Raw genomic sequence first — 21270 nt, 5'->3', positions numbered from 1 at the left:
AAGGAAACGGGCTGAAAGAAGTATTTGGAAGTCCTACAGATGCATTGCTTACTCCGTCCGACACGTTGATATCGGTTTTCAATTAGTTTACAGTGTATAATATGGCAGATAACAAAAAGAAGTGACCGGAAACAAGAACGTAGCAGCCTTACGCTGTTTTACTCCGCACAACGAACTCATTCATTTTTCTACGGTCTCTCAGTACACTCACATTTTATGTTGCTACATGTGTTTGTATCCGCTGCCGATGTCAAAAGTTGCCATACTGAGCTTGTGTGCGCTGTGAAAGAAGGTGAAAAAAGTGCCCTGTGAGGATATCGTACTGCTTCATTCCGTTGTGGCTCAATGATATTAAATAAAAGTAAAATAAAAAAAAAAAGGTTTTCATAACCAATATCACATTAATTAACATTTATTTCCGAAAACCGGTTTCCACTGTTCAGCTTGTCATCCTCTTATCTATAACACGATGCATGTACACACAATAAAAGTACCATCATGATTTGTAAGAAAATTTTTTGTTACATATTACAAATAACGAAAGAAAAATATGTTTTCATACATTGAAAATGTTTTTAATAATAAATTGTGTTCCTTTAGAGGTTTATCACTCATTCCATGTGGTCATTATGATAGACAATATACAATACAACTCATTATACAAAGGTCTGTCAAAAATAAAACCATACGCAGACAAAAAGTACGCTGTACAAATGGGTATGTTGACACATGACTAAGACTTGTCAGTTCTTAAAATGCGCGATCTATGGTAAAAATGCACATTTCAATAAATGTTTACTTTTACGTGACATGTTGTGTACCTCATGAATAAATCTCAGTCAAAGTAAACTCTGCAGCTGGGTAACAGTGAGGCAAAGACAACGCTTGCACATAGTTGCAGTCACTAGATGGTCTTTACGTAGGTATCTTATAGCCAGACTGTCAATAATTGTATTTTTACATTTAAAATTACAACCTTTAGTAAATAGTCATTTAATACTACACCATTCGAAAAACTATAATATATTTTTATATTTATACAATATAACCCGAAACTTCTTCTTAGGGAATTATTTGCGGGTGGGCTTTTTATTTATTCCGTCACAACAAGCAGTTTCTTCTGTAACAAGCTTCATATATCTGTAAGTTGTATAACATATAAAATGAGTCCTGAAAGAAGGTGGGAGGAGGAAGGGTGGTTATGGGGAGCGATGTGCATATACGTTGGAAAAAATGGCAGCGTCAAAAAATAATTAACATGGAGTAATTAAATTTCGTGAACATATTTGTTTAGATAACATATTGAAATGATTAACATTGCAATATCACAGGTTAATGTAAGCTCGAGATAAGCCACTGCAAATGTGAAATGCTGCTACATCAGTTAGCAGTATAACCACCACAATGTTGAATGATAGAATGCCAACGTGCTTGCTTGCATTGTGTTGTACAGGTGTCGGATATCAGTTAATGGGCTGGAGTGCCATGCCTGTTGCACTTGGTCTCACAATACAGGAACGGCTGGTTACTGCTGGTTGTGAATGACGCCGGAGTTGACGTCCGATGGTGTCCCACATGTGCTCGACTGGAGACAGATCTGGTGCTCGAGCAGACCAAGGCAACCTGCCGACACTCTGTAGAGCATGTTGGGTCACAACAGCGGTATGTGGGCGAGCGTTATCCCGTGGGGAAACACCACCTGTTGTGCTCGTCATGAAAGGCAGCACAGCCAGTCGAGTCACCAGACTGAAGTGCAAATTTGTAGTCAGGGTGCTTGGGATAACCAAGAGAATGCTGCTTCTGTCAGAGAAAATCGCACGTCAGACCACAACTACAGATGCAAAATGGTTCAAATGGCTCTGAGCACTATGGGACTTAACTTCTGTGGTCATCAGTCCCCTAGAACTTAGAACTACTTAAACCTAACTAACCTAAGGACATCACACACATCCATGCCCGAGGCAGGATTCGAACCTGCGACCGTAGCGGTCATGCTGTTCCAAACTGAAGCGCCTAGAACCGCACGGCCACACCGGCCGGCCTACAGATGCAAGTTCAGTGTGTCTAGCACGCAAACAGGTTGGTTTGAAGCCTTCAACTGGCCTCCGTCAAAACATCATACGGCAGTCAATGGCACCGATGCAGAATCAGATTTCATCAGAAAATACAACAAGCTTCCACCCTGACTTCCAATGAGCTCTCGCTTGACACCACTGAAGTCGCAAATGGTAGTGGTTTGGGATCAGTAGAATGCACGTTACAAGGCGTCTGACTCGGAGCTGCCCTTTTAGTAAACGATTTGTAATCCCCCCGGTAGCTGAGTGGTCAGCGCGACAGACTGTCAATCCTAAGGTCCCGGGTTCGATTCCTGGCTGGGTCGGAGATTTTCTCCGCTCAGGGACTGGGTGTTGTGTTGTCCTAATCATCATCATTTCATCCCCATCGACGCGCAAGTCGGCGAAGTGGCGTCAAATCGAAAGACTTGCACCAGGCGAACGGTCTACCCGACGGGAGGCCCACGTCACACGACATTTCATTTTCAATACACTACTGACCATTAAAATTCCTACACCAAGAAGAAATGCAGATGATAAGAGGTTACTCATTGGACAAATATATTATACTAGATCTGACATGTGATTACATTTTCATGCAATTTTAGTACATAGATCCTCAGATATCAGTACCCAGAACAACCATCTCTGGCCGTAATAACGGCCTTGATACGCCTGGGCATTGAGTCAAACAGAGCTTGGATGGCGTGTACAGGCACAGCTGCCCATGCAGCTTCAACACGATACCACAATTCATCAAGAGTGTGACTGGAGGATTGTGACCAGCCAGTTGCTAGGCCACCATTGACCAGACGTGTTCAATTTTGAGAGACCTGGAGAATGTGATGGCCAGGGCAGCAGTCGAACGTTTTCTGTATCCAGAAAGTCCCGTACAGGACCTGCAACATGTGCATTATCCTGCTGAAATGTAGAGTTTCGCAGGAATCGAATGAAGGGTAGAGCCACGGGTCGTAACACATCTGAAATGTAACGTCCACTGTTCAAAGTGCCGTCAATGCGAACAAGAGGTGACCGAGAATTGTAACCAGTGGCACCCAATACCATCATGCCGGGTGATACGTCAGTATGGCGATGACGAATACACGCTTCCAACGTGCGTTCACCGCGATGTCGCCAAACACCCATGCGGCCATCATGATGCTCTAAACAGAACATTTATTCATCTGAAAAAATGACGTTTTGCCATTCGTGCACCCAGGTTCGTCGTTGAGTACACCATCGCAGGCGCCCCTGTCTGTGATGCAGCGTCAAGGGTAACCGGAACCATGGTCCTCGAGCTGACAGTCCATGATACTGCAAACATCGTCGAACTGTTCGTGCAGATGGTTGTTGTCTTGCAAACGTCCCCATCTCTTGACTCAGGGATCGAGGCGTGGCTGCACGATCCGTTACAGCCATGCGGATAAGATGCCTGTCATCTCGACTGCTAGTGATACGAGGCCGTTGGGATCCAGCACGGCGTTCCGTATTACCCTCCTGAACCCACAGATTCCATATTCTGCTAACGGTCGTTGGATCTCGACCAACGCGAGCAGCAATGTCGTGATACGATAAACCGCAATCGCGATAGGCTACAATCCGACCTTTATCAAAGTCGGAAACTTGATGGTACGCATTTCTTCTCCTTACACGAGGCATCACAACAACGTTTCACCAGGCAACGCCGGTCAACTACTGTTTGTGTATGAGAAATCGGTTGGAAACTTTCCTCATGTCAGCACGTTGTAGGTGTCGCCACCGGCGCCAACCTTGTGTGAATGCTCTGAAAAGCTAATCTTTTGCATATCACAGCATCTTCTTCCTGTCGGTTAAATTTCGCGTCCGTAGCACGTTATCTTCGTGGTGTAGCAATTTTAATGGCCAGTTGTGTAGTTGCTTATGTCACTACAGTGCCAATTGCTCCTCAGATTGCTGCTGCAGATGCAGTGCAATGAGCCGGAATCGTATGCGAACACAATGGTCTTCCCCCTCGATAGGGCCACGTGGCCATCTAGAGCCCGGTCTGCTAGTGATTGTACATTTTCCCGAGCACTGCTGCTAGCAGTCATCGTAGACTATCATGACTACATTCCTGCCAAGTCGCTATGCAGTATCGCAGAAGGAACATCCAGCTTCTCGTTTCCTTTTTACACTACCTCAGTGAAACTCAGTGAAGTGTTGATAATGGCGTCTTTGTCACCTAAAGGCATTCTTGACTAACATTAACTCACCACATCCAATCTCAAAGGTAACTAAGCCTCACAACCGTTATAATGTGTAATTAAAGCAACCCCGATTTTCATATAGTGGCGCTGCTATTGCCACTCTTAGGCGAATAGTGTTAAATTTGAGCAGACATCATCTTTCAGATATAGGAACACGTCTATCAACTTTCTCTTAAATCGCACAACTCTTTCTTGATGGTGGAATTTTCTTCTTTTCTGAAAACTGATTATTGAAGTATGTAGTTACAGCATATAACATAAATGTACAGCGTATGAATAAAATACATTTTAGAAACATTAAAGCATTGAAGTATAGCTATTCGAGAAGGCAATGAATAACTGCATGGATAGAACATGCTATATAGTAACACTGATGAAAAAGTAAGAAGTGCAGCTCAAATTGCGGAATATAACATACCTTTTGACTGGAAAGACATGAACTCACAAAAGTTACTGCAAACAGTCAAACGTAATATTCTGCTTTAGAGGAATATGAGACGTAAGAGTGAATATGTTGCAAACAATCATAGATGAATACGGTATATACATAGACACATCAAAGAATACGCCAAATAACTTAAAGTATGTGACACACAATACACAAACATAAAGGGCATATTATTTTTTAATGCAGATAAGAATAGGAGCTCATTTTGCAGCAAAAACATACCAGTACGATCATGTAAGACAAAAAATACAAGCAAACATGTTCACTAAAAAATATGTTGGGTAACTCTTATACAGTAATAACAATGACATGACTGCATAGAAAAATTGCACAACCGTAACATGATGGCAATGTTCTATTGTTTTGTATGTGAACAATAATTTATAGATTGGCAAAGCACTTATGTAGACGTTCAAGACGGCAATGTTCAATTTCAGCAAGGAAATAGATTAAACAATAATACATTTAAAATCCATTCTCAATATTAACTTTCCTGCAACAAGGAAGTGTTGGATTCGACACGTCTTGTTTGCTTTCGTTTGCACAGGAAACAGCACTAATCTGTGCTAGTATTTGTTACGTATGTGAACCTAATTAATATGATTTATAAGGGAAAAACAGTTTTTTAGCTAACTATCGTGTATGATCCGGCCTTGTGACGTATGTCCTGGTATTCAGTCTTGTGGAAGGAAAGTTAAAAATCATTTAGGTTGGTTCACATAAAATAAACTATTTAAAAAAACGTACAAGCTCTGCAGTAACATAGAAGACAAAGGAAACTGCTGACAACACGAAGTGCATGCTATACGATATGAAAAAGGAATATCAGCAGTGCACTTCAAAACAAAGGTGCTACTGTCATAACCAAAATGAGCAAAAAGAGTAAGTAACACGACATCAATAACATTGATCAATGTTGTATAACAAGTTATACTGAAGCAGTGTATGACATAGATAAATGCTTATATAATTTTTACTAAAAGGCATCCATGTTTCTGTGTATGTTGCAAGATTCACTAAGGCAATATATAGTAGATCTACGTCCTGAATAATATTTCTTCTGCTTGTATGACATGTAGTGCATTATCTCAGTTATTTGATTTTTACCTTGGACTGTAATTCAATATTTTGTCCACATTCTAACAAATCATATATTTTCATGGTTCTGTGATTACATCAAATAGGCTTCCTATATAATTCCCCTTCTCTAAAATGCATTCTTTTTTATTCATCTTTGTTATTCAGTAACAATTGCCCTATAACCTTGCAATTCTTTCAATAAGATTTCATCCCATGTAATGATTTATCTCAGTATTTATCACTTATGTGTCTGTTTGTTACATCTGTACCACTCATTTCGACAGATATTGTACATTTACTTAGCTGCAGTGATGTCTTCATTCCTGTGAGACTTTATGTCACAATGCATCTCAAATATAATATAATATATCAATGTACATACTTCATTTAGATCGTCACAGTCCAGTTTGTGTTTACATTAAACAATCCTTTGAATCAGAATATGATATATACATATTTTAAGTAGTTCATCCTTAAATATTATATAAAATTTATACCATATGATCAACATTTTGAAATATACATGTGTATTTTTCTTATTTGTGCTGTATAACACATACCTTTCGTTCACATACATTATGTAACTTGTACCTACATATGAGACTCTTTAAGTACATTGCTGATGTTCTTCTAACACACTGTAAAGCATGCATTCCATGCTGCATGAAAATTCCTTTCCTTCTATGTTACTGCACAGCTTATCCTTGTGGTTTTTACAGTGTATTTTATGTGAAACAACTCATGTGGTTCTTAATTGAGAGTGAATGTTAACTGTGTCACTATCTGGCATATTTCCTCATTGAAATCACACATTGCCATCTTGAACAGCTATTTATCATTACTTTGCCATTCTGCAAATTATTGTTCACATGTACACAGTAGAGTGGTGTCATTGTGTTATAGTTATGTATCCCTTTTCTATGTATTCATATTGCAGTCATTACTGTATAAAAATTACCTAACATATTTTGCAAGAAAATGTCAACTCTCATTTTTGGTCTCTGATGATGGAATCTGTAAGTTTTACTTTAAAATACACTGCTATTGTAATCTTCATTACAAAGTAGTATACATTTCATGTTTGTATGTTGTATGACACATACTCTTACTTATTTGGCACATACTTGGATATATACATAAATCTATATATTCATCTACGATGTAGTGTAACATAGACACATCTACGTCCCAGAGTTCTCTAAAGCAGAGTATTACATCTGCCTATCTGCAGTAACACTTGTGAGTCAATGTCTTTCCCCTAAATAGATTTATTCATACTTCTCATTGCCTTTCTAATGAAAATATATATATTCATGATTCTGATTTTCAGCTAAACTTCTCGTTTTCTCAATAGTTTCAATAAATAGCATATTCTTTCCATGCAGCTGTACATTACTTTCTTAAACAGATATTCTTCGATGTATTACTAGTTGTAAAACGTATTGTTTATATATACACTGTAGATACTGTACATTAATGTTATCTGCCGATTCTACATACTGCAACAACCAATTTTCAGTGTCCATGTTTTATACACGGTAGTCCATTGATCCTGACCGGGCCAAATGTCTCACGAAATAAGCGTCAAACGAAAGAACTAAAAATAACGAAACTTATCTAGCTTGAAGGGGGAAACCAGATGGCGCTATGGTTGGCCCGCTAGATGGCGCTGCCATAGGTCAAACGGATATCAACTGTGTTTTTTTAAATAGGAACCCCCATTTTTATTGCATATTCGTGTAGTACGTAAAGAAATATGAATGTTTTAGTTTGACCACTTTTTTCGCTTTGTGATAGATGGCGCTGTAATAGTCACAAACATATGGCTCACAATTTTAGACGAATAGTTGGTAACAGGTAGAGTTTTTAAATTAAAATACAGAACGTAGGTACATTTGAACATTTTATTTCGGTTGTTCCAATGTGATATATGTACCTTTGTGAACTTATCATTTCTTAGAACGCATGCTGTTACAGCGTGATTACCTGTAAATACCACATTAATGCAATAAATGCTCAAAATATTGTCCGTCAACATCTATGAATTTGGCAATACGTGTAACGACATTCCTCTCAACAGCAAGTAGTTCGCCTTCCGTGATGTTCACAGATGCATTGACAATGCGTTGACGCATGTTGTCAGGCGTTGTCGTTGAATCTCGATACCAAATATCCTTCAACATACCCAACGTCAGATCCGGTGAACGTGCGGGCCGTGATATGGTGCTTCGACGACCAATCCACCTGTCATGAAATATGCTATTCAATAACGCTTCAACCGCACGCGAGATATGTGCCGGACATCCATCATGTTGGGAGTTCATCGCCATTCTGTCATGCAGTGAAACATCTTGTAGTAACATCGGTAGAACATTACGTAGTAAATCAACATACATTGCACCATTTAGATTGCCATCGATAAAATGGGGGCCAATTATCCTTCCTCCCATAATGCCGCACCATATATTAGCCCGCCAAGGTCGCTGATGTTCCACTTGTCGCAGCCATCTTGGATTTTCCGTTGCCCAATAGTGCATATTATGCCGGTTTACGGTACCGCTGTTGGTGAATGACGCTTCGTCGCTAAATAGAACGCGTGCAAAAAAATCTGTCATCGTCCCGTAATTCCTCTTATGCCCAATGGCAGAACTGTACACGACTTTCAAAGTCGTCGCCATGCAATTCCTGGTGCATAGAAATATGGAACGGGGGCAATCGATGTTGACGTAGCATTCTCAACAACGACGTTTTTGAGATTCCCGATTCTCGCGCAGTTTGTCTGCTACTGAGGTGCAGATTAGCCGCGACAGCAGCTAAAACACCTACTTGCAAATACCGTCCGCACTGGTGGAATGTTACGTGATACCACGTACTTACGTTTGTGACTATTACAGTGCCATCTTTCAAAAAGCGAAAAAAGTGGTCAAACTAAAACACTCATATTTCTTTACGCACTACACGAATATGTAATAAAAAATGGGGGTTCCTATTTAAAAAAACGCAGTGTGATATCCGTTTGACCTACGGCAGCGCCATCTAGCCGGCCAACCATAGCGCCATCTGGTTTTCCCCTTCAAGCTATAAGAGTTTCGTTCTTTGTAGTTTTTTCGTTTGATGCTTATTTCGTGAGATATTTGGCCCGGTCACTATCAATGGACCACCCCATATATATATATAAACCTCCCTCCACCAGTGCAATTTCCAGTTTTTAGTGTATATGCACCTCTATCCCCACAGCCATCCCCCTCCTCCTGCCTTCTTTCACAACTCATGTCATTTACGATATATCTTTACAACACATCAAGCATCTTACAAGAAAAACTGCTTGCTGTGACAGAATAGATAAAAAAACCTACGTGTAAAGAATGTCCTAACAAGAACTTTTAGAGTGCATTTTAAAAATATAAAAATATTTATTATGTAAATAGCACTACAGTTTTTCGAATGTAATGGTATTAAAGGATTATTCACAAACATTGGTAATTTTACAGTCTGGTTACAAGATACCTATGTAACAGTCATCTAGTGACTGCAATTATATTCACGCTTTTTCTTTGCCTCTCTGTTATCCAGCTGCAGGGTTTACTTAGACTGAGATGTGTTCATGAAGCACACAACGTGTCATGTAAACGTAAACATTTGTCCAAATGTGAGCTTTTAATACAGATAGTGCATTTTGAGAACTGACAACCCTCAGTGGAGTGCTACATGTGTGAATATGACAATTAGCACAAGGTGCTTTTTATCTGTATATGATTTTAGTTTTGACAAACCTATGTATAATGCGCTCTATGTTCTCCACCATAATGACTTCATGGCATGGGTGATAAACTCCTAATGAAACACGATTTATATCAATTATTTTTTGGAGATATTAAAATGTACAATTTACATTTCCTTATTTGTAATATCTAACAAAATTTTTCAAACAAATCTCAACTGTCGAAGAAAGTCCTATATAAGAAATGCTAATAAATGCGATCTTGGCTATAAAAAGTTTTTTTCAAGTTAAATATAAATCGTTCCTTCCGTTTTCCCAGTACAAGAAGCTTCGAATAAATGTAATTTACTGAAATACAAAATCTGTTTACAACGTGAAGGCCTGCATAATTCTGACTCAGAGCAAGGAACAAGACCACAACACCATCCAAGACGTACTGACAAAAACTGCGAACCCACACCGTGGAGGATAGTGACTGGGATTCCTGGCCAGGTAAAAGTTTTAAAGCACTTCATGGTTGCCTTTCACGCACAAAAATGGTAACCATGGTGTCCTCTAAACACCGCTAACTATATGAGTAACTTATTAGTATGCGTTTAAAGCATACTGGCTAGCTGTTTCCGCAACATACGAAACTTAGAAAAGTATGCTCAGATTACGCAGTGTGGTAACGAATAGTATAAAATACAAAGCTATTGGCAAGCGGGGTGCACTCAGCCCCTGTGAGGAGCTACTTAACTGAGAAGTAGCGGCTCCGGTCTCGTAAACTGACATACTGCCAGGAGAGCGGTGTGCTGAGCACATGCCTCTCCATATCCGTATCCGATGACGCCTGTGGACTAAGGATGACACGGCGGTCGGTCGGTACCGTTGGGCCTTCATGGCCTGTTCGGGCGGAGTAGTAACCACTGTATCCCCCATTATTGTGGCAGTGTTGCCGGTGTAGGATGTTGCGCACGATCTACATCCTATAAATTTTCGATGTGATTCATGTCCGGCGATCTGGGTCGCCGAATGATTGGCTGGAACTCTCCAGAATGAATAAACTGTGGTGAACAACTGTGACGTCCGCAGCTCGTGGTCGTGCGGTAGCGTTCTCGCTTCCCGCACCCGGGTTCCCGGGTTCGATTCCCGGCGGGCTCAGGGATTCTCTCTGCCTCGTGATGACTGGGTGTTGTGTGATGTCCTTAGGTTAGTTAGGTTTAAGTAGTTCTAAGTTCTAGGGGACTGATGGCCATAGATGTTAAGTCCCATAGTGCTCAGAGCCATTTGAGCCATTTGATTGCTTCACACATATGGATCAATTGTCAATGCCTGAACTGTATGTGGCGCCTGGCTAGGTCGTAGCTACTGACTTAGCTGAAGGCTATGCTAACTAGCGTCTCTGCAAATGAGATCTCTGAAGCTATAACAAGTGGACCATTCCTATTAAAGTCGGCGGTAGAACTGGCCAGTGCGCTAGGTTGTGTCGGAAGACCAGCCGAGTGGCGGCGCTCGGTCTGCTAGCGTCGACAGTGGCGACTCGCGGACCCGATGTGTACAGACGGACCGCGGCCGATTTGAAGCCTACAACCTAGCAAGTGTGGTGCCTTGTGGTGACACCACAGGTACGTTCGTTCCACATTGATTTCAGTGTTTGAAATAAACAGTGTTGCTTGTCTGTTTGCTCTATGCTGCACTCGGTCGTTAAGAAAAGTCAGTCGGCCGCTGTGCCGGCCGTGGTGGGAGGTAGTGCCTGGAAACTGGTATTCTCGGCACATTCTTGACTCTGTGGATCTCGGAATACTGAATTCCCTAACCTTTTCCGAAATGAGATATCCCATGCCTCAAGCTCCAACTACCACACCGCGTTCCGAGTTTGTGAAAGCCCGTCGTGTGGCCACAATAACGTAGGAAACCTTTTCAGATGAATCACCCGAGTACAAATGACACTCCACTATAGCACTACTCTTTTACACATTGTGTACGCTATACTACCGCCTTTTGTATAAGTGTCTATCGTTACGCCATGACGTTTGTCACTTCAGTGTACACTCGTAATTTGCTTACCACGTCAGTTCGCCGCAAAGCCACCAGGCGGTATTCAATCTCGCGGCGTCGCGGTGGGCACGGTCAGTTTGTTTTGGCTCGTCAGACTATATATTAATTAGAGTGCCTAAAACACTTCCTTAAATCTTAATGCAAGTGAAGAAGTAGCCACTTTTTGTATATTTTTTAATATAATTCTGTGTAACTAAGGAAGACAGGAAGATAAGTAACCATCCCCCCATTCACCTTCAGCGATTTAGGGAAATCACGGAAGCCCTAACTCTTCGCTGCTGGACAGAGTTTTGAACAGCTGACCTGCTAATACAAGTTCAGCGTTTTACCAATGTACCACCTCGATTTGTTTCTCTGTCACAACTGTGTAACTGAATATCAGGTTAACTTGCGTAATACATCTCATGCAAAAAGGAAATAACCAGTCAAAGATCAGTAAATGAAAATATTGCAAAGACAGTCTCCTAAGCATTGCATGATTCAGCAGACGTTCTTACCACTTATTAATAACCACAGAATTAACTTCATCCACGAATAAGACTCTTAAGAATGCTATGTAGCAAAATCACTCCTAGGAAGCTCAGTATTAAGGAAAACTAGCGGTTAGTAATAATTGCCAAACATAACTGATACAGACGAATAACTTTAACTGATACGACAGCAATCGTGAAACAACCGTTTCACCCATTTCTACAGTTGTTAGTGTGAGGTGGTGCAGTGATAAGACTCTGCTGGACTAACATCGGCAGAAAAGCGTTGCGTCATCCAAATGTAAGTTTGTCATGATTTCCTTAAATCGCTTAAGGTAATCATCGAATTGGTTGCCTTGAAAATGACACCGCCGATTTTTTTTTCCATCCTTCACCAATCAGAACGGTGTTCCGTCTCATAGGATACCGTTATTGAAGGCACATCGAAGACCAGTAGCCCTTCTTTCTTCTATTTGTCGTACAGAATTACACACACATCAAAAAAGTTTTGCTTCACCCCGGTTCTCAGAATTGCTGAAGACATACGTTGACTGTGGATATTGTATCACAAACACAGTCCCTTTGACTGTTCAGAGATATCACTAAACTCGCCCAAAGATGTAGACAACCACACGTGAGAAACGCGTATTAGAGGGAGGGGGTCCGACAGCCGGTCAGTCCCAGTCATTCCACCAGGAACGAGGTACACATATAGTGTTGCCTATAGTTCAACCATCCGTTCGGTCGCGTCCGCATTGTTACTTTGAGCCAGGATGGGCTCTCAACGAGGGAAGTGTCCAGGTGTCTGAGTGAACCAAGGCGATGTTGTTCGGACATGGAGGAGATACCAAGAGACAGGAACTGTCGATGACATGCCTCGCTCAGGCCGCCCAAGGGCTACTACTGCAGTGGATGACCGCTACCTACGTATTATGGCTCGGAGGATCCCTGACAGCAACGCTACCATGTTAAATTATGCTTTTCATGCAGCCACAGGACGTGTTACGACTCAAACTGTGCGCAATAGGCTGCATGAGAGCAACTTCACTCCCGACGTCCATGGCGAGGTCCATCTGTGCAACCACGACACCATGCAGCGCGGTTCAGATGGGCTCAACAACATGCCGAATGGACCGCTCAGGATTGTCACCACGTTCTCTTCACCGATGAGTGTTGCATATGCCTTCAACCAGACAATCGTCGGAGACGTGTTTAGAGGCAACCCGGTCAGGCTGAACGCCTTAGACACACTGTCCATCGAGTGCAGCAAAGTGCAGCTTCCCTCATGTTTTGGGGCGGCATTATTTAGGGCCGAAGTACAGTGGTCATGGACGGCGCCGTAATGGCTGTAGGATACGTGAATATCATCCTCCGACCGATAGTGCAACCATATCGACTGCATCTCGGCAATGCATTCGTCTTCATGGACGAAGATTCGAAACCTAACGTGCACATCTTGTGAATGACTTCCTTCAGGGTAACGACCTCCCTCGACTAGAGCGGTCAGCATGTTCTCCAGACATGAACCATAACGAACATGCCTGGGATAAACTGAAAAGGGCTGTTTATGAACGACGTGACCCACTAACCACTCTGAGGGTTCTACACCGAATCTCCGTTGAGGAATGGGAACAACTGGACCAACAGTGCCTTGATGAATTTGTGGATAGTATGCCACGACTAAACAGGCATCCATCAATGCAAGAAGACGTGCTACTAGGTATTAGAGGTACCGGTGTGTACAGCAATCTGGACCACCACCTGAGAAGGTCTGGCTGTATGGTTGTACAACATGCAGTGTGTGGTTTTCATGAGCAATTAAAAGGGTGGAAATGATGTTTATGTTGATCTCTATTTCAATTTTCTGTACAGGTTCCCAAACTTTTTTTGATGTATGTATAAAACGTTACTTTTAATCGTCTTAAGACGACCGTGAGTACATTTATTGTTCATACTGTTTTTATTTTCCGATGCAGTCACAATTATATTTTCAAATAAACGGTTCCCACCCTCTCAAACGACCTTCTCCAAGTTCATGTGCTGTGCAGAAGAACGACGTATGGTCCTCCTGCGAACACATGGATCTAAGTACAACCGGTTGAATCGGTCGAATCTGGTTATCAGGAAACATATTTTTGACTATTTTTGGGAAATATTAATTTTAGCAAACAATTATATTTAAATAGCTATCGAAGTGATGTTTGTTAACAGCACGTTACATATTGAACAATCAAGCAGTGATGGCTGACAGTCAACGACGCCAAGCCAAACAGATTGACACGGCATCTGTGTTGGATTCAAACTGTGTGCGTCTTTGGATACGAGTAACATTGCCGCTCTAACGTAACTTGAAATTTACAGAACCATATTGCCTCGACAGGGGGGATAACCGTGAAAAATCTAAGATAACACACAATGGTAAGCTTAATAAATAAAAAGAAACGAAGCGCTTACAAATGAACGTTCCTTTTAGAGTCAGTGCTGACTATTGGAGTGAGTTGTGACGGCTTAAGGTTAGTGAAACTTGTCTTCATAGAGACTTATTGATGTGACACACGGGCGTGTACAAAAAAAATTGGGAATAACGAGTCACTATTAGCACTCCGTAACCAGATCTTTCTTCTCACAAATGTAACGAAGTTAATGCTGATCTCAAAAACCACCTCAAAAAACTAGTAAAGCACATTGATCCTTGCAAATTAAAGAGATTACGATACAAATGAAATAAATTCAAAACGTGTGTCTTGGAACACCAGAGCCATGTACTAACACATGAAAATGAAAGCATTCTTATTGAAAATGTGAACTGTCGTGGTCTTCAGTTCACACACTCTGCGTATTAAAATACTCTATTCGAATTCTTTCATCTCTGGATAACTTCTCCAGCCGACAACCATTTGAACATGTTTACTGTGCCTATGGATATGTCAGATCAACTGATCCCTTCTCTTAATCAAGTTACGTCGCAGTATGATTTTATTCAGCAACTATTCTCAACACCATTATCGTCATCTGATTGAAAGTAACTGAGTCATACTTGCTATGGTGAGCCATCGTCATTATGTGCCATGATTCGTTATTGATTATAACACTTAAAGATTCGTGGCACATGACTCAAGCTCGTCTCAGGTAGACAGCGACGCACATTCGACCAGATGATGATAATGCTATCGAAACTAGATTCTGAATGCACTAAAGTCGTAATGGAGTTTCGCAATGGAAATAACTTTCGATTTCAAAACCCGAGACGTTGCTACTAAAGCTCTGCCTGATTATCATGTAGAGAAGGTATACTAAAAAAACAGTTTGTGTCTTTTTGTTTATTTATACGCATTGCCTTATATTTGTGCTGAGGTCACGCTCGCGGTCCTTGCACCAGTCGTATGCGGGGCTCCTTTTTGTTTTTGCAATGCGCGATTGATGGAGGACCTTCGCTGAGAGGTGAACAATCTGGTTAGTACGAATCAGAGGCGGGCAAACTGAAATATCTGACACTTTCGAAACAAATGCAACACTAAAAGTTAATATTTCGAAGCTCTGTTTGGAACAGTGAAACAGTATGTGTTTTTTGATGGCATAGGCGTATATATTTTATCATCTTCAGTTGTCACATAAATCTGAAGAGTCGCGAGAGTAGCACCTATATTGCAGGAAGTACGAAGTTTTTAGCAAGGTGCCTTGGCAGGTTCGTATTTCCTCCACCAAATACCTTCCTTAGGAGAAAGTCTTGAAATCTGTTCGTCCATCTTGGCTCCTTTGGATGAAGCACTGGTCTTGACGTAAATCCTGTAATTTTTGTTTGTCTGCCACATCCATCCATAACTGAACCGATAGAAGTGCTGGGAATTTCTTGCACACGTTGTTCGTCTTGACAAACAGGCAGTGATACAGCGTACCCTTGCATAGCTGCTGTTAAAGTTGAACTAGTTTTGTCACAGTATGCATACATAAAAATTGATATCGACCGAGTTTCAATTTAATTAACTTTAGGATTAGGATACTTACGCCGCAAATGTTTAGTTAGGAAGAAGTGGAATTACTTTTGAACGACAACACTGTCTAGCAAAACTTACGCTTCATAAAACAATCCTGCACGGATTTTCGTAACACCGTGGCTCAAGAAGCCAACGACACGAGCTAAATGGGAGCAAACTGCAGAAATAACGGAGATAAAGTAATTCCTATGTCCCATTAGAAATACACAATTGTTAATATGCATCCTGTAATGAGGTATCATACAAGCTAATTTCTACAGATACTAAACGAGTCATCGTGTAATAGGCTACACAATTAACACACTTGGATACCTGGTTCCCACTGCTGTACATATTTAAGGCTTACATGTACTTCAACCTTAAGGAATCTTCGTCTGTTAAATGAGCAACTGGCAAAAATGTGTCGATGATATGGTTGTTTCATTATTGCTCTCAAGAAATTATGGAAAAAAATCCTGACACCGAAGTCGAGATTTCGTTTATTGACTCACTTTCTTAGTATGAAAACTGCCACTCTAAGTCTAATGTTGTTTATTAAAAAGCTATAGTTTTACTTGCGTTTTTTTAACATGATTACTGTTCATAAACACATGAGCCTATGTTATAGGAGGTATCGGTAATTTAATTCAGTATTTTTCACTCTTTTATTATGTTTCAATGCAAATAGTGTGCGCTATTTTACTGTTTGTCAGTGTGTATGAAGCAGATATGTCATTCCGGAGTATGACAGTCGGCCGGCCGGTGTGGCCGACCCGTTCAAGGCGCTTCAATCTGGAACCGCGCGACCGCTACGGTCGCAGGTTCGAATCCTGCCTCGGGCATGGTTGTGTGTGATGTCCCTAGGTTAATTAGGTTTAAGTAGTTCTAAGTTCTAGGCGACTGGTGACCTAAGATGTTAATTCCCATAGTGCTCAGAGCCATTTGAACCATTTAGTATGACACTCACTTAGAAACGAAGTTTTATTTTTGGTGCTACCAGCCTATGTGCTTAAGCCTATGTTATAAGAGGTATCGGTAATTTAATTCAGTATTTTTCACTCTTTTATTATGTCTCAATGCAAATAGTGTGCGCTATTTTACTGTTTGTCAGTGTGTATGAAGCAGATATGTCATTCCGGAGTATGACAGTCGGCCGGCCGGTGTGGCCGACCCGTTCTAGGCGCTTCAATCTGGAACCGCGCGACCGCTACGGTCGCAGGTTCGAATCCTGCCTCGGGCATGGTTGTGTGTGATGTCCCTAGGTTAATTAGGTTTAAGTAGTTCTAAGTTCTAGGGGACTGGTGACCTAAGATGTTAATTCCCATAGTGCTCAGAGCCATTTGAACCATTTAGTATGACACTCACTTAGAAACGAAGTTTTATTTTTGGTGCTACCAGCCTATGTGCTTAAGCCTATGTTATAAGAGGTATCGGTAATTTAATTCAGTATTTTTCACTCTTTTATTATGTTTCAATGCAAATAGTGTGCGCTATTTTACTGTTTGTCAGTGTGTATGAAGCAGATATGTCATTCCGGAGTATGACAGTCGGCCGGCCGGTGTGGCCGACCCGTTCTAGGCGTTTCAATCTGGAACCGCGCGACCGCTACGGTCGCAGGTTCGAATCCTGCCTCGGGCATGGTTGTGTGTGATGTCCCTAGGTTAATTAGGTTTAAGTAGTTCTAAGTTCTAGGGGACTGGTGACCTAAGATGTTAATTCCCATAGTGCTCAGAGCCATTTGAACCATTTAGTATGACACTCACTCAGAAACGAAGTTTTATTTTTGGTGCTACTTGCCCACGCTTGTCAATTAGATTTGGACACCCTTGAAACTGTTTCATACAGTGGGATTGTAAATGTTTCAGCATCTATGCCGAGTCCTAACCCTGTCCGGGACCGAACAGAATGAAACACCATTGTTTCGATAAAATTGGTCTGCTCCGAGCATAAGTTGACAGAAAACGCATTATTTTGAAACAACTTAACATGACAGAACTTGTCTGTTTAGAGCTCGAATCTGGTGCGAGACCGAGCGGAATAAAACACCAATCCATAGATAATATGGTTATGCTTTGGATGCACGGGAAACTCAAATATTTTTTGATGGTTTGGCGAAGTCTTGACGTACATTATCTCTTTGTGTACGGTAGATGCAAGCCTCACTAACGTAATTCAGTTCACTTTTTCATAGCTGTATTGATGAAACTGAAAGGTCTTGTCATGGATCTTAGCTTTTCAAAATGTATTTTGAATTGTTCTGGTTTCTAAGCTCGTACAGTGCTCAGAATGCCGTAAACTTGCGGTGGCCCGGTGTAATGTTAAGCTCTCTCTATACAGCTTAAGCGTTTTCTTGGACTTACTTGTTGAAGAATGCTGGTTCTGCTTTCTTGCAGCCCCGATGTCTTCTGCTAGCACCGGACGCTTCTCCGAAGATTTCAATGCTAGGAAGGGGAAATTTTCACTCTCTCGTTCTCTCTCTTCATATTTAAAAAATACACTACTCTTGGAATATCATTCAATGCACCAGAATATATTTCCACTTTGTACAAAAAAACAACTAATCTTTATGACGTAAGCCCACACATTACCGTGCACCCAGAATCAGTTAATTACACATTTTTGAACACAATTAATACATAAGTTTTTATCGTGGCTGACTACCCACGTTCAGTCCACGTACTCTCAACAGCAGTTCAATGTCTAATAAACAGTCACTATTTCGAGTCTCTCCATTTGTTTTTTATCAATACAATGCTACGTTACTCTTTGCAGCCTGCCACGGAGCTTCCGGGCCGTATTTGCTTATTCTTGGCAGGTTGCGCTGAACACTTGCCAGCGCCGACGAATTATCTCCCTTCCAGTTTCGCTTGCACAAACAATAAACGGGTGCGGTATCCAATGCTCATCCTTACGCCCTGCTTTAAAATAACGCTTGTTCGAAACGGTTGGAACACAAGTGTCTCCAGACTTTCGTAAAATTTTGGGGGCACTACAAACTGCTAGTTATTATTAACGTTATTGGTCCTGTTGACGTAATTATTTGTTGGAATTAATTGTAGTCAAAAGAGTAGCTTTTCCGGTTATCATCTGATACGCCAATAATTTTAGTAATATAACTTTTCTTATCTCAATGAGGATGATATGGTTAGAGAATTACTACTTCACCGGTACTTGCTGTCCATTCAAATACAGCTATGACGTTTAAAATTACCGTGTATATATATATATATATATCCAACGAAGACGAATAACGATTCTCGACACAGACTGCTTGGCAATAAGATTTCTAAACGAAATCGCAAGAGATACTTGATGAGTGATTATAATTTTCTGGCTTCATGTGTAATGACTGCGAGAAACTAACGCATTACAACAATTGCTATATTGATATTCTTAAATTCGGAAATCAAACAGCAGTTTTTTTTCTAACATGTAAATATGAGTGCATGATATTCTAAGATTTTCTACCCACTATTTGTTTTACTCACTGTAATTTACTGAACATCCGCACCCTACTGCCAGCTGCGTAGTAGTTCCAAAACAGAAACAAAACAAACGTTTGTTGTCTACTTTGCTATCGCTATCAAATAACAACACTTATTACGAAAAAAGAAAATGTGTCCCACTTCAGCTAATGGTACTAAATAAAACTAACTAATTAACTATCTAACTAACATACAAACGTTAATAAACTATAAACTAAAAAATGACGCACATACATCCTGGGCACAACTGCAATGGGAACACATCCGCTTCTCAGCTATTAGAAATGGAAATTGGACAAAGTAGATGCCCTTTCCGCTTCTGTTACAATATGAAGTCTACGTCCGCGGAAATTTTCACCTCGACTCCTGTCGGAGTATTCTAGGCACTCTTAATTATTCTTTGCAGCAATGCACAGCTCTCCAATTGACATTCTCGTAAATTTTAGAGGATGAATGACTAGGGGGCTACTTAACTATCTGCCCACGAGTAACATACTGTTCAAGACATAGTTTGGATTTCTGAAGGGGTCCGATGTTGATAAAAGGGCATTTATACATATACAGAGAAAATACTTAATTCATGGGGTAATATAATTCCAGCTGCTGGTGTAACACTGTCACTGCAGTTAAATTTCTTACCCCGCGTCTCGTAGACTTTGGTCCAGTTGATTTCTTCTCTGTCGGTCGCGATCTCTAACACTTGTGCAATAGATAGTGCATGATAATGTGGTAAGTGGGTGGGTTTAATGCTAAGTATAATGAGAATCGTAAAATGTTAGGATACCTACTAATTTTATTTTATTTGTCGAACGGCGAAATTAGTAAAGCGATTTCTGGAGTCAGTCTGTCGTTAATATTCATAACAAGATTCCCGGTCATTAATCATTAGTTCCCTAGCACCGCAAAAGTCACAGAATGCTTCATTCGAACTTAGAATTCAAGAATATGATTTCCGAGTCAACTATAACAATTATTCCTTATTTACGCCGAGTTTCACTGAGAGGCATCCACATGCCTTGCTCATACTGTGGCATCAAGCAGTCAGGCCTTCAAGATGAATGGTCTGCCTAGCGAGTGGATTCATTCTTATTTATCGAGTAACATGAACTCTCGTACTCACAATTAAGTCACTAATCAACCTCCTGTATGAATAATACGCAACGGAAACGCACTTCTGACTATCAGTAATTTACAGAACTCTGAGTGTTCACTACGCACTGGCAATACCACATTTTCTTTCTTTTTTTTATTTAACGGCTTTTATCAACACGTGGCCACCGCACTGAATATGAGTGGCGCACACATTATAAATTCTGGATATCATGACAACATACAATTCGAAGGAAAAGGCCACCAATCTTTTTCTTTTCACTATCTTATTTATTCCGATAAATTCTAGAACCTAAACACACAAATTCTATAACCTACAACAATAACACATGAGAAATTCCGCCCAGTGGGCATGGCTTTACATTGGTGAATCTCTATATTATGGTCTCGTAATTATTTAACGCTACAGTGCACTTTCTGGATAGGATGGTGGATGTTTTATTATTTCTCACACTTCGACTCTCACAATCATCATCATGAAACTTTCCTCCAGACCGAGCAGTACAAAAGGAACACGCATAACCCACTACCTCTGTAACTACCTTGCTACTCTTCCATGCAAACCACACATACTTAAATTACATGACATACACCACACTACAACATGAAATACAACACAGGGAATAGTCACAACATTATCACTTTCAGCTTTCGCACTTCAAT

At 40.8% G+C, this 21270-nt stretch overlaps 1 protein-coding gene across 1 annotated transcript in view; it reads left to right on the top strand.

The window, feature by feature from the left end:
- LOC126417133 (dipeptidyl aminopeptidase-like protein 6) overlaps positions 1–21270 on the top strand; it is a gene marked incomplete at its 5' end in the record, with an annotated part of 447744 nt that overhangs the window by 268933 nt on the left and 157541 nt on the right. The gene's annotated exons all lie outside the window — the stretch shown is intronic.

The sequence above is a fragment of the Schistocerca serialis genome, chromosome 8 (genome assembly GCF_023864345.2).
Source record: "Schistocerca serialis cubense isolate TAMUIC-IGC-003099 chromosome 8, iqSchSeri2.2, whole genome shotgun sequence".
Taxonomy (NCBI): Eukaryota; Metazoa; Arthropoda; class Insecta; order Orthoptera; family Acrididae; genus Schistocerca; species Schistocerca serialis.
This window is presented reverse-complemented; position numbering and strand designations above follow the sequence as displayed.